At 43.3% G+C, this 14,431-nt stretch overlaps 1 long non-coding RNA gene across 7 annotated transcripts in view; it reads right to left on the bottom strand.

The window, feature by feature from the left end:
• The window catches only part of LOC103750961, a 246,128-nt gene that overhangs the window by 17,495 nt on the left and 214,202 nt on the right, over nucleotides 1–14,431 (bottom strand). For 3 of the 7 annotated variants that reach the window (XR_003847178.1, XR_003847179.1, XR_003847175.1), the window contains 2 exons: nucleotides 14,156–14,337; nucleotides 11,668–13,613 (listed from right to left, as the gene is read on the bottom strand). This is a non-coding gene — a long non-coding RNA (uncharacterized LOC103750961). Of the gene's footprint in view, nucleotides 1–11,667; nucleotides 13,614–14,155; nucleotides 14,338–14,431 lie in introns of those variants that run through there. The other 4 variants (XR_003847177.1, XR_003847176.1, XR_003847180.1 and 1 more) reach the window with 3 other exon arrangements.

Genomic DNA, 14,431 nt, shown 5'->3' with positions numbered 1-14,431 from the left:
ACACAAGTGCAGAGGGGAATAGATAATATCTTACACCCTGTGGCTTCGTCAAATCTTAATATTTTTCCATATTTGTCCCAGAGCTTTAAAAATAATATATAAAACATTACCAACATACTGAAGGTCTCTTTGATCTCATTCCCCATCTCTCCCCAGGTGTGCTATGTCCTTGAATTTACTGTGTATGAATCTCAAACACAGTTTTATAGATTGTCCTAAGGTTCATCCATAAATAGTACATATCATCACTTTATGATTTTTAAATTTTATAGAAATCTATTCTGCTGTGTGGGTTTTGTTGCTTTTGGATTTATTCATCTGTATACACATTGCTCTAACTCCTATAATTTAGCTGCTATATAATATTCTGTTGAGAGTTGTCATGACTAATTTATCTATTTCATGTTGATGTTTTGGTTTAAATATCCTTTCATTCTTGCTGCTACCAAAAATGGTGCAATGAAGATCTGTGCACGTGTGAGTGTTTGTTTCTCCAGTCTGGAGCTCTACTCTTGAAAGGGAAGGCTTCAGTCCACACTTCCATCAGCATCGATGAGTTTCTAGTGCTTGTTATTCATGCCAACACTTGGTATTGGTAGACAAATGTTTTGGCCAATCATGTAGACGTTTTATGGTTAATTTTATGGATCAACTAGTCTGAGATATTTCTGGGTAAGATTTCTATTTAAATTGGTGAAAGCTTAACTAGAATAAAAGCGTAGGCTCCTCAAGCAAGAAGAACTCCTCCAGCAAGATGCTTTCTGAAGTTTATGTGCAAGGCTAGCTTTTCAGTTCTCCCTTAGTCTCCGTCCTGTTGTGCTTCCTGTTTGAACTGCAGCACTGCATTCTTCCCTGCAGCCTGTTGACCTCCCTTAAGAAGTCTAGACTTGTCAGCTTCCATAATCACAGAAATCAACTATGTATGTGTACATCCAATTGCCCTGGTTTCTCTGGAGAACCCTGATGAGTGCAGATGTTATCTTATTCTGTTTTTTGTTGCTATAACAAAGTACAAGAGACAGGGTAATTTAGGAAGACTGGAAATTGGAAGTTGGGGTGTCTTGAGCATGGTGTTGGCATTTGGTGAGGGCCTCGTTCTGCATCATAACATGGGGAAGGCACCATGTGGCAAAACAGAACAAGTCATGCTGGCTGAGGTTTCTCTTCCTTTTGTATAAAGCCCCTGATGTCATCATGAGTACCATCTAATCCTGATCACCTCTGAAAGTCTTCTTCTCCAAACGCTCCTAACATATGAACTCAAGAATTAAGTGTTCAACTTGTGAACTTTGGAGAACGCATTGGCACCCAGCAGAACTTCCGTCTCTCTGAGTGAGTGTGTGTATATATATATATATATATATGTTTGTATATATATTCCTGGCTACTAAGCGGCTGCCCATTGGGTTAAAGGCTCCTTTGTTATTTCTTGCCTGTTCTCCATGTCCTTTGTTAATTTTTTTTCTCACTAAGTCACTTTTTTTCTCACTGATTTACAGGTGTTCTTAGATCCTGGATTCTGACCTTCTGTCAGCTCTATGATTACATGTTTATGACTTGATGTTTGACATTTTTATGGATGTCTTTAAAATGTTTCCTATAAACTTTATTATCCTAAATAGTCTATTAATTTTTGCATCAAGGTTTGTCCTTTTATACCCAGTTTAGGAAAAATAATTTCTGGCTCTGATCTCAGCAGACTGCCAGAGAGTGTCAAGTTCTGGCCTCCCTCTGGCCTCCCTCTGGCAGAGGGTGTGAGGATGCAGGGGACTGCCTGAGAGCCCCCTGATCCTGCCTCCACATGATGGTGAGCTTCCCCTAATTGCAACATACCCATCCCCCCTACCTGGGATTTCATGAGGCCCCTCTCAATGCCCCAGGGCAGATCTGGCTTTGATAGGCTCAGACTGAGATCCTAGCAGGCAGCCTGAGAGTGTGGGTTTCAACCTCCATTGGTGTAGTGGCTCTGATTTCAGCAGACCACTGGAGAGTGCAGAATTCTGGCCTCCTTGTGGTCTCCCTCTGGCATAGGGGCTGAGAATGCAGGGGACTACCTGAGAGCACCTGCACTCTGCCTCCACATGGTGAAGGAAGCTTGAGTGTACCTGACTGGAACCTGAATTGGGCTTCTGTGGGTACCCCTGAATAATTAATATGAAGCCATCAGTTCCCTCCAAATTAAACCTGAGAAAACCTGAACCCTGTACCAACCAGCTTTACATAAGCAATAAAGAAAGGATCTCAGCACCCCGATAATACAAACAGAACATATCAGAATCATAAACAACAAAAGAAATTCACATACCAAAACCACAACGAAAGAATAATAAAATGGAAAGCTAAAAAAAACACTATGTCCCCACCAAACTCCACCAATCCTGTAGAAAAGTTCTATGAGAAGAACCCCCTAGAGATAACCCAGGACATTGAATTTAAAAGAATAATCATAAACATGATCAAGGAATTCAATGGATTTAAAGAACACATGAACAGACAAAGAGCTAAAAGAAGATGGGGATAAACTTCTGAATGAACTCACAAAAGAGATAGAAACAATGAAGAAAACTCAGACAGAAATGAAGGAAGTGCAAAACTCAATAAGCCAACTTGAAACAACATGGAAAAGCCTCACCTCTAGAATGAATGAAATGGAACACAGAATATCAACACTGGAGGATAGAGTTGAAGAATTGGACCACTCAAGCAAAGATTATAAAAAATTTTTAAAAACACAGGAACGGAATATGCAAGAGACATGGGACACCATGAAAAGACCAAATCTACAGGTTGTAGGAAAAGAGGAAGGAGAAGAATTTCACATTAATGATGGTGACCAGATTTTAAAACAGGATTGTAGAAGAGAATTTCCTGAAATTAAGGAAAGACATCCCTATACAAATACAGGAAGTACATAGAACACCAAAAAGACAGGATCAGAAAAGAAACTAAACTCCCCACAACATATCATAATAAAAACACTAAATTTACAGAACAAAGAGATAATGCTAGCAGCAAAAGAAAAACATCAAGTCACACACAAAGGAAAGCCCACCAGAATTACAGCTGACTTATCAATGCAAACTATGAAAGCCAGAAGAGCCTGGACCAACATATTTCCACTTCCACATGACAATAGATGTCAGCTCAGAATACTTTACTCAGCAAAAATGTCTATTATAGTTGAGAGGGAAAGAAAAATCTTCCACAACACAAATAGGCTGAAAGAATACATGTCCACAAAACCTGCCCTTCAAAGAATACTTGAAGCAATACAGAGAGCAGAGAGAGAAACAACTATACCCTGGGGGCAATGAAAGAAAATAAATAAAGGTGTAATCAAGGAAACACAAAATTAGACAGAGAGCACAAACAGCAATCAAAATGACGGCAACTAATACACAGCTTTCAATAATAACCTTAAATATCAATGGACTGAACTCCCCAGTCAAAAGACACAGGCTAGTGAATGGATTAAGAAACAAAATCCATCTCTTTGCTATCTGCGAGAAACTGTAGCAATTCTAATATCTGACAAAACTGACTTTAAACTAAAACTAATCAGAAGAGATAAAGAGGGCCACTTCATTCTGATCAAAGGAACAACAAATCAAGAAGATATTACAATCATGAACATATATTCACCAAACTCTTGAGCACTTAACTTCATAAAAACAATACTACAGAACTTTAAGACTCAGATTAATCCCAACTCATTAGTAGCAGGGGACTTCAATACTTCACTGTCTCCATTAGACAGGTCAACTGGACAAAGAATAGACAGAGAGACGTCTGAATTAAATGATACTATACATGAAATGGACCTAACAGACTTCTTTCAAATATTCCACCCAAGCACCAAAGAATACATTTTCTACTCAGCACCCCATGGAACTTTTTCAGAAACTGACCACATACTAGGCCACAAAACAAACCTCAACAAATACAAAAAAAAAATTGAAATAATTCTATGCATTCTATTGGACCACAATGTAATAAAGCTCAAAATCAATGCTGGACAAAGCCCTAGGCACTACTCGAACTTGTGGCGATTGAACAATATACTCCTAAACAATGAGTGGGTCACAGGAGAAATTAAGAAAGAAATAAAAGATTTCCTGGAATTAAACAAAAAGGACAATACAACATAAAAAAACCTCTGGGACATTTTAAAAGCAGTCCTAAGAGGAAAGTTTATAGCTATAAGTGCCTACATTAAAAAATCTTAAAAAGCACAAGTAAGTGACTTAATAGGGCAACTGATGACTCTGGAAAGGCAAGAGAAAGTAAAAACAAACCAACCCCAAACCTAGTAGATAAGAAGAAATAACAAAACTCAGAGCAGAAATTAATGAAATAGAAACAAAGAAATCAATGAATCTAAGAGCTGGTTCTTTGAAAAGCTGAACAAGATAGACAGACCCTTAGCCTAGTTAACCAAAACAAAGAACAAATCCAAATCAACAAAATCAGAGATGAATGGGGAAATATCACAACAGACACCCAAAAGATCCAGACCATTATAAGGGAATATTTAAAAGACTTATACACTACTAAATCTGAAAATCTAAAAGAAATGGATGGATATCTGAAATCATGGGAACCACCAAAGTTAAACCAAGAAGAGATCAACAGTGTAAACAGACCTATAACAAATAAGGAAATTGAAACAGTAATACAAAGCATCCCAAATAAAAAAAAGCCCAGGCCCAGATGGATTTACAGCAGAATTCTACCAGACATTTAAAGAAGACTTCCAACCAATACTATCTTAATTATTCAAAACAATACAAATAGGGGGAGAACTCCCAAATTCCTTCTATGAAGCCAGCATCAGTCTACTACCCAAACCTTTGGGTAAAGACACAACCAAAAAAGAAAACTATAGACCCATATCCTTAATGAACATAGATGCAAAAATTCTCAACAAAATACTTGCAAACTGCATACAGAAACACATCTAAAAGATCTCCTCCATGCTTCCAAGAAAAGCCAACCATGGTCAAGCAGAACCTTTGACTTATCTTCACATAGGTGGAACTGGTAAAAGAAAGGAGCCAGGGGTTCATCCCAAGCCCATGTGACCCCTGAGGAACAGATCCTCAAATGGCCTTAAGAGTAAAAATAAATTGGTTTATCTGGACCAACTGTATCCTTAAACACTCAAAAGGAAAGTATAACCAAAGATTAAAGTGGCCAATATAATTTCTTAAGAGTCCATATGCATAGCTAAAGGCTACTTAACAAGCAATAATGCCAGACAGGTGATACCTTCTTTTGAGTTGTTGGCCAGGGTGGCCAAAGGGACTCCCAGATAGTAACCCAGCATAGAACTGGGAAAATGAACAACAGACCCCAATCTTATCTAAAGGAATATTGACAACTGATTACTGCTAGGTGAGGAACAGCTGACCCTCCTAAAACAAAGACCTCTAGATAGGCTGACTAGATTCACCATAAGGACAAGTAGTGGGGAATGGCTGGGGGTGCTGACAACACAGAAGACAGTAGCAGGGATATCAGAGTATAAGGGCTCTAGTGGGGGGAGGGAGGCTATGGGAGGGTGCCATCTGGGAAGTGGGTGTATAGTTGAATAAGATGGTTTGGGATGTTCTGTGTGATACACACACACACAAATCAACAGATTTTTAAAAATTGTATTATTTTTGAGGAGAAAGCATGGAAATTTACATCATGCTAATTAGTAGAGGTGATAAACAATACCATTGAAATCAGCCCGATGACTTTATAGACATACACAGGCACCAAGGAAGCGCAACCGATTATGTTTTGCTTTTAAGTTATTTGTTCTTCCTTCCTGCTGTTCATCTCTGTAACTGACAAGTAACAGCAAGAAAGTGCATGATCCAGAGTGTGTGGGGACCATGCCCGGCATACCAGGGAGGCCCCTGTCCCAAAGTGGTGGGTGCCCTGCAGCCAGTTGCACGGCTGGCACTTAATGGCTATTTCTTAAGTCTTAACTCAAGACCAGTTATGGTCTATTTTGTTGCTGAGTACCTATTCTCTGCCTGGGATCTCTTCTCTGGGATCACACAGGGGGCTAAGCCCAGACCCCTGACAAAAGATGTTCCTTCTGCCATGAAAGGAGGTTCAGCTCCCTTGCCACGTGGTGTCAGGTGTGATCAGAGGACCCATAGAATGTTTGAAAGTCCCTCACATTGGTGGAGCCCCAGTGTTGCCTTTTGGCAACAATTAGGTGACACCAATTAGTGACTGTCCCTGAGCTGGGACATAAGCCATTTATCTATCTTCACAGAGCCAGAAAAGCGAAGCCCAAGAAGCAAAATTTAAGGAGACACTCACATTTGGTGCCAGCTCTATCCTTGTAGGGCCCCGAGAGTGAGTGCTTCCTTAAACTATGCACCCTGGGCAGCCAGCTGGCTTTTTTAAAATCCTGGCTGTGGACCCCACCACTCCCTACTGCCCCCTCAAAAGAGAAGCCATGTGCCAAAGGGCACACCTTGCCTTCTGGGTTGCTGTATTGTTACAGTAAAGACTCAAAGAAGGGGCTGGAGAAGTGGCTCAGTGGTTAAGAGCACTGGCTGCTTTTGTAGAAGACCTAGGTTCAATTCCCAGCACCTGCATGGTAGCTAACAACCATCCCTAACTCCAGTTCCAGGGGACCCGATACCCTCTTCTGACCTCCATGGGTATTGTACGACAAAGGTGCACTTACATATGTGCAGGCAATATACTCATACACACAAAAAATAAAGACTCAAAATAGCCTCTCTGCTAAGTTTGTGTCTATCAAAAGGGAATAGACACAGTAAAGACCAAAAAAAGGTCTGGGTTCCACCTGTGTGGTTCACCTGTTACATTTCATCTTGTTTTTGGAACCCCAGCTGTTCTATCACTCTGCCAAGGGCTTAAAGTGCCAAGGTTCAGCCTTCTCACTGTGGGAACTTTTGTTGGCAGCGGTCAAAGGCTCCACATGTCTTCTAGAAAAAGAAGTCTGGCTCCTACAAGGGTGAAGACAGAGGGAGGGTAGTGGTTCTGAGGTGAGGCCAGCAGGGTTGTATATAAGGTAGGATGGGGCAGGATTCAAAAGTTGCTAGATGGTTCTAACAAGACTTCTTGGTGTGGGGGGAAGCATTCAAGGAGGGAGTATATAAGAAGGTACCCATTTGCTTTGAGCTAACTGATCTTGAAGCCAGGACATGGGACACACTGCAGTACAAGGCCCAGGGCTGGGAGCCCCTCCTGCCCCGGCACAGACCCTACTCTCCCCAAAGGCTATGTCTCCCACCCTTCAGCCTTCCTTATTGTTATCAGTCCAAGGGAGGCTGTTATTTCACAGCAGAGATAAAAGTTAATCACAGATTAGGACTGGCTGGAAAATAGGAAAATATCGATGACTTCATTCACCTGAGTTCCTGCCTGGGGGAAGTGTTCACGGCTGGGCTCTGCAGTGGTCAGACCTGCTCAGCCGGTTTTTGCTTTTTAAAACACAGGTCTGGATTTAAACAAAGGCCTGGCCCCATGAATAGGGGGCATTCTTTGGCAGTTCTGAGTCACCCTGAAGACCTACTGCGCACCCTTGTCTAGACTTTGGGCTGCAGCAGCTCTCTGTTTACTCTCTCACTTGCCTTTTCACTGGACTTAACCCCCATCACCCTTTACCGACCTCCCTCTCTCATTACAACCCTTATCTGGCAGCACATCACCCAAGAGACTCCCAAACAGAAAGCCAGACAAGGAGCACAGACAGTGGTTACCAAACACCGGTGCCCCTGTTCAGGGGCGGGGTGATTTCTCAATTCTGGCCATCCTGGTTGAACAGGAGGGAACTTATTCCTTGAGGGAACACGAACATGGGATAAAATTCAAGCAGAGTCTGAAATAAAAGTAGAATGGGATTTTATGGTTGGCACCAAGGGGTTAGATGTTAGGGTTAGGAGGTGCATGGGGGGACCGATGTAGTGGAAAGCCAAGTTGCTGTGTCTATGAGGCACAGGCTAGGTAGGGCTTCCCAGCCTTCCAGGCAGTGGGTTCTCAGCCTGTCCTCCTGGGAGGATCTGATCACACACTGAAGTCCTGAGCTCAGATGGGCTGACACCCTAAAGAGGAGACATCTCTGAAGCATGGATGCCCCCCACCCTGACCCTCAACTTCGGCTACAGCAGGATTGGAATAGCTGCCCAGAAGCCAAGAGAAGCCACCTAGAATATTGGAGGGGGCGAGAAACTGAGCTTTGATGAAAAGGCCAGAGGTGATTAAAGCCTGGAAAAGAAGGGTGACGTACACAGGGCTGGAGATGTGGCTTAGTTGGTAGAGTGCTTGCCTAGTATGCAAGAAATCCTGGATTTGATCCCTAGCACTGGGTAAAGTGACTGTGATGGTGCAGGCTTGTAGTTCTAGCACTCAGAACATGGAGGCAGGAGGACCAGAAGTTCAAGGTCATCCTGCCTACATAGGGAGTTCAAGACTAGCTCAAGCAATGTGAGATCCTGTCTCACAGGAGCAAAACCAACAAACAAATTATGCTATTTTTTTTTTAATGGAAGAAGAAGAATCCCAAATTACAAGCCGAAGAAATTCTTGCTTGGTGGTACTACTGCCTAGCAGGGAAGGACTAAGGCCTTGCTCAGCCTTCAATGCCACCCGTGAGCTACTTTTTCCTTCTTTCCTTTTCCACCCTTTCTCTTGATAGTGCTCTGAATAGAGCTTGAACGCACTGACTTTTCCAAGTGCATTGTCCATGGGGCTGGCTGTCTCCCCACCGCTCAGAATTGTGCTCCTTTTAGCTGGTTAGATGATAGTGTGTCCCAGTTCCTTCCTGAACCTTCCTTCTGTGTATGCCCATGCACTTGGAACTTTTATCCTTGGCTCTCATCTCTTGTCTTACCCTGCTCCCTGACATTCATCCTTTGTATACCCCCATCTACACATGTTGTGCTTACAAGGGGTGCCTCTGAGGATGACCTGGAGGGGTGGAGATGAGCGAGAGGGAGCGCACGAATTTAGAGGCTTTGGGTAGATGAGGTGACTTTGATGATGGGTTTTGATAGTATCAGCATTGCTACCAAGTGAGAAATCTCAGATCCAGAGAGAAGGTGCTCCAGGGATCAAGGACAGAGATAGCCCAGAGTGTGTGGACAGCTCAGAGAAGGCATGATGGTACAGGATCTGAATTCTGTGACCTCCGGAAAGAAAGAAAGGTAGACACCCTCCAGAGTGGAGAGTGAAGGGACTGAGGTTCAGAGAAGAAGTTCCATCAAAGCTGCTCCTTCCTAGTCTACATCACTAGAACATATCACTATGTTCCAGAGACCCAGTGAGGCACCTGTAAAGGTACCAAGTGTTACTGTAAGACAGTGTCCAGGAAACCAACTTCCTCTAAGTGAGGACAGGGAAGGTAATACTGTGGTACACGTGTTTCTACATTTTAGGGATTTGAAGAGGCCTATGCTGGATTCTGAAGATGATTCTTAATTTTATTTCTTTCCAAAGAAATAATATGCTTACTCCTAGTGACTCTTAAAGCTAATGACAGACTGACTACCCTTAAGGAAGAGACTCACCAACTAAAGAGCCCATGCTGGACCTTGCTTGCATGTCCCACAAGACATGGGGATCCTGGGACTGTCTTTCCATGGTTCCCATGTATCACTTGGGCTCCTTCATAAAAGGTCTCCACGGAGCAGAGCGTGCACTGTTATAACACATGCTCACTTCCCTGCTGAGAGCGTGCTGGGGAGATTTCAAGGTACAGCATTAGGAGGCGGGCTAGGGTGAGGTGGGAGCCAGAATGGAATTCCAGCTTGTAGATCTTCTCGTGCCATAAGCCTGCTGCTCAGGCAAGATCTAACCCATCGTAAAAGTAGACAGGTTAATGTATTCTACAGATATTTTACAAAAGAATAACAGCACTTGTTACACGTGTGGGTGGGAAGCATGCACTCTTCTGAGAAGTGGAGTAATTTCCTATCATCCCAGCTCTGTTACTGGGTCTAGCCTACTGTTCCCAATGTCATAAACATGCCTGAGCCAAGGCTGGGTGCTGTGTATCTGTCATGGAAGTGTCATATTTATTTTGATTTTCAGTGATGAAAGGGCACGCTCTTCCAGAAGGCACATCCAGTCTAAATGAAGTAACACCTGAGGGACTTCCTAGTGTGGTTCCAACACCCAGCAGGGGCTCAACCAGTGCTTCCTTCCCAGGAAGGAATGAGCGTCGAGGAAAACCATGACAGGAAGGGATGGGAGTTTGCTTTCAGCTGGTATAAATCTAGACCACAGGCCCACACCATGTGACTCCAGAACAGCATCCCTGAGTCACTGGGGAAGCTCAGTATGCCTTTTCCAGGGACACCACTGTGTTTACCAGGGACTGACAGAGACCTGCCATGACCTGCGCCCTAAGGCATACTGAGGTCAGGGCCAGGTAGCCTTTGTCTTGGGAAACCAATGTGCAGGGAAGGAATGCTGGGTAAAGGTATGTTTTTAAAGGGATAAACACATGCAGATGAGGGAGGAAGGAAGGAAGGGAAGGAGGGAAGAAGGGAGGGAGGTGGGAGAGAGGGAGGGACAAAGGAAGGAGAAAGAAGATGAAACAAAGTTGATGGTGATGATTTCTGGGTCTACAAGTAGAGTCCCTCATTTGAGTCTAGACTCTTTCCAAATAGAATTTCACCATCTTACCATCTATTATTGAAATGTATATTAGAGTGTACAGTAAAATGATCCCTAGTCCTTTACGACTGACCTATTCGTATGAGGCAGATACTGCGGATCCATCCTTCCATGTCCTAGGCACTTGGGGAAGGGGCTGCACACTACCTAGACTCAAATGGGAGTTCTTTTACTGCGTGTCCCATCCTCCATCCACACCGTGCTGAGTCCCCAGCATGTGGGGCTGGGTCAAGACTGTAAAGAGTCTTGGAGCCTCTGCTGACTCCCTGTCGTGGCCAGGTACTCTCTGTCCCCCACCACTTTCTCTCTTCTGACTATTGACAGTTCTGTGACTGCTCAGCTTCACAGGAAAGGGCTCCTGTATTGCAGGCTGAGAGAGCCCTGCCTGGGAGACTAAAACATCATGTTGCTGAAGTTTAATCTGAAGGTAATGGTTTCTTTATTGTTACATAGTCAACAAATCATAAGCACTTACTGGAAACAGTTTGTACAACTAAGATAAAGGAAGAGACCCTCTGGAACCCTTTACTCTACACTGACATTTTCTAAGAATTGACTGGCCATCTCCTTTATCCATTTTTCTATTTGATTATTACTCTTGGTCTTCATTTTGTTTTGTTTATCTTGCTGATTAGTAGGGTTCTTGAGGAGGCCTGGATAATAACCTAGAATTTTGGGTTTGTTTTGAGACAGGGTCTTGCTAGGTAGCCCAGGCTGCTCTCTAGCCAGCAATCCTCCTGCCTCAGTTTGCCAAGGGTTGGAATTACAGATGTGCCTCCAAGAATCTATGTGTGTACTTATATATGTGAATAAATGTGTATATATGCACATATGCATAAAATCCACACACATGTGTGCATGCACACACACAGTATATCACAAATGTCTTCTACTCTTGCCTGTCTTGATCTCAGTCTGTAGCTATTTGTGGTTTTGAATCAACAGTTTCACATTTTGATGAAGACAGATTTATCACTCTTTCCCATTTTCCCTCGTGATTTTTCCTGCTCAAGACCTTCCCTATTTCTATCCCAAGGTTACAAACACATTCTCACATACCCCCTCTTAATTTTAATTAAAAAAAATTTTTTTTGAGACCACTGGCCTCGAACTCACGGTGTAGCTGAAGATGACCTTGAACTCCTGATCCTCCTGTCTCTCTCTACCAGCTGAGTGCTGGATTCTAGGTATGGGCCACCACAGCTGGTTTATGCAGTGCTGGGGATAGAACCTAGAGATTCATGGATGCTAGATAAGTACTCTACCACCTGTGTTACATCCACAGCACCCCATACTTCCTTTTAGTACTTTGGTCTTTCTTTGACACAGTCCATGCCCGTTTTACCTATTCATGATTCCGCCTCTGTGATGTGACCCAGCTCCAAATGGGTTCCTCTTCAGGGGAATTTTAAGGAAGTTCTTGCCATGGAGTATCAGGAACTTATTTTCCATCAATTCTTGGAAATGTTTTCTGTTCGCTGCTGATTGTCTGGTCTTCCTTGCTGCCGGGTCGGGTGTGGAGGGCCTCAGGGGTCAGACCAGAGGTAGCTCTTTGAGCTAAGTCTGACTCTGTCTTTGCTCACTGTTTGCTAACTCATGTGAGAATTCTGCCAGAGACAAACATCAGAAGGGCTTTTTGTCTTTTCCTCTGCTCCCTGGAAAGCTAGAGCCTTGGGCTGCCCTGTTCTTCTGGCACCTCTGAGAGTGACTGGTGTATAGCTGATCTTTTGCTGGCCACGCTCCCCAACTACAAACATCCAATAGCAGAAAAACACGGGAAAAAAAAAAAAATCCCTTTTTGCTGTGCAAATATACTGCAGAAAAAAAAAAGTGGTCTCACATGGGTTTAGACTCCCTTCTAAAAAAATATTTACTTTATTTTTAATTATGTATATGTGGGGGGTTATACATGTGTGAGTGCAGGTGCCATTGGAGTCTAGAAGGGGTGTCAGATACCCCGGAGCTGGAGTTACAGACGGTTGTGAGCTACCCATCATGGGTGCCTATCTTAACTGCTAGGCCATCAATCTCTCCAGCTCCAGCTTTAGACTCTTAACACTTGAGTCTTCTTTCCTTGGCTAGATCATCACTAGGATAATAATTTCAAATTCTACACTGCATTCACAGTGTGTTACAACTGCGCCACTATTTTAAGCTTCACATCCATGGAACACTGATGTCATGGTGGAAACATGGGACACTGCATCCTGTTGTAAACTCTACTTTGACAGGTCAACCATACAGGCTTCTCTCACCCCTTGAGGTCTTTTCTAGCTAATCTTCCTTCTCCTGCAGATTTTAAAGGCCCATCTGCCTACAAAAAGCAAAGTGGTTCAGTTGCTTCAGGAAAATACATAAAATGGAAAATCTACTTGTTGGTCATGGAGTTCCTGCTCTAGTCAAACCATACACAACATGCTTTGCATGTTCCAACAGGGAATGTGTGAAAAACCAGCAGCTGCTGCCTTTAGTGTTAAGGCCCAGTGGCTGTCTTACCGTCCACGGTGAAGCTTGAGCCTTCTCTGAAGTTATATCATAGAGGTACATCTTTGTCCCCGGGTAACCATCCCAGGAGGAAACCAGGATGGATGGAAGGTAAGATTTCTGCACAAGAATCAGAGGGAGGAAGCTTCTATATGTCCCTTGGGATTGAGGTGCCAATTTCTTTGGCAAGACTAGTGTTAAGTCCTCTCTGTGCCCAGTGCCTATTCATCTCTCCCGTTGCCTTGGTCCAGCTCTCCTCCACCTCAGTGTGTGGACAGAGATTTTCCCAACTCCTTCAGTTTCTTCTTCTGCATGTACCACCTCCCTCCCCATCCAGTGACCCCAATGGAAGAAATTGGACCCCGAATGGAGGTTAATCCCACCATGGTGGCTATTGTATATTGGCTGGGGGCACAGGCTTCGGGATGAATTCCACCCTGCCAGGCTGGGCAATTCATCTCTTGAAGTCTCTTCATCTGTTAAAAAAAAAAAAAAAAAAAGGGTTAATAATGCCCACCTCACGGGCCATGCTGATTACAGGTCATGAAAATACTCAGGTTAAAATATTCCCAAGGAGCCTGGTATGGCGGCACTTGAGAGGCTGAGGCAGGAAGGTGACAAGTTTGTGGCCAGCCTGGGCTACATAGTGAAATGCTGTCTCAAAAGAGGAAGAAAAGAAAAAGAAAAAAGAAAAGAGCCCTAGAAATTCTCAGTACAATGTTAAAACAATCTTTCTCTCTTTTGCATGAGTTCAGGTCCATTCATCCAGGAAAACAAGTCAACAGGCTGCCGACTTCCAGGCAAGCACCAAGGGGTACCTTTAAGTTCTCAAATAAAGCATGCTATCCTGGTGTTTTATGTGATTGCTTTTCCAACACTGTACACATTTCCTGCCTTATACAAGGTATACCAGGAATGCAAATGAAGTGTTTCCTTTGTGACCCAGAGTCATGAAAGCAGCACAGCAGTTAACACCCTTTACTCAGTGTTCAGTGTTATGCAAGTGAGCCGTACCTACCTGCTCCTCAATGCCAAGTCCTTCCCATTGGCCCTCGTAGCTCTTCTTGGAGACCAGACAGGGCATCTTTTAGTGCCAATTTTCTTGGATCTGGCCTTTTAACATGTTCTTCCCCCATCCCTGTCTGTCTGTCTTTTTTTTTTTTTTTATGTAATTACTGTCAGTGTATTTATTTGGGCATCCTGTCAAGGGAGAAGGAAAGGAACCCTATGAGTGGAGATTATTCAATTATTATTATTTTTCTTGTTTAAATATATCTTTCTGTCTTTCATAATA

Source organism: Nannospalax galili, unplaced genomic scaffold, assembly GCF_000622305.1.
Source record: "Nannospalax galili isolate Female #2095 unplaced genomic scaffold, S.galili_v1.0 scaffold2267, whole genome shotgun sequence".
In the NCBI taxonomy this organism is placed as follows: domain Eukaryota; kingdom Metazoa; phylum Chordata; class Mammalia; order Rodentia; family Spalacidae; genus Nannospalax; species Nannospalax galili.
The sequence above is the reverse complement of the archived record's forward strand: the minus strand, read 5'-3'. Positions and strand labels throughout refer to the sequence as shown.